Raw genomic sequence first — 609 nt, forward strand, 5'->3', positions numbered from 1 at the left:
GATGTGGGACAAGTGATGTCATTGTTGATATCAGATGCATCTTGGCCCAAAGCAGAGAATACCAAAAAGATACCTGTATTTTATTGACTATATTAAAGTATTCAAATGTATAGATTATAACAGATTATATACAACATTACAAAGAACAGGAATCACAGAACATATGAAACCCATACATAGATCAAGAGGCAGTCATTTGACAGAACAAAGCGGATATTGTATGGTTCAAGAAGCTGGATTATAAAAGAATGTGGCATCAGGATTGGAGGAAGACACTAATAACTTGAGAAATACAGATGACACTCAACAATGCCTTTGGAAAATGAAAATTTCTTGAAGTAATAAAAGTCAAAGACAACAGACTTCAGTACTGATTTTGCCTGAATGTGAAGAAAATTAAAATCCTCACAACTTAAGAACAGATTTGATGCATTAAACACTAAAGACTGAAGACCAGAAGAGTTGTGGGACAACATCAAGAACATCATACATGAAGAAAGCAAAATGTCATTAAGAAGACAAGAAAGAAGGAAAAGATCAAAATGGATGCCAGAAGAGACACTGAAACTTACTCTCCATAGTAGAGATGCTAAAGCAAATGGAAGAAAT

This window comes from Chrysochloris asiatica, unplaced genomic scaffold (assembly GCF_000296735.1).
Source record: "Chrysochloris asiatica unplaced genomic scaffold, ChrAsi1.0 scaffold00279, whole genome shotgun sequence".
NCBI classification, from domain to species: Eukaryota; Metazoa; Chordata; class Mammalia; order Afrosoricida; family Chrysochloridae; genus Chrysochloris; species Chrysochloris asiatica.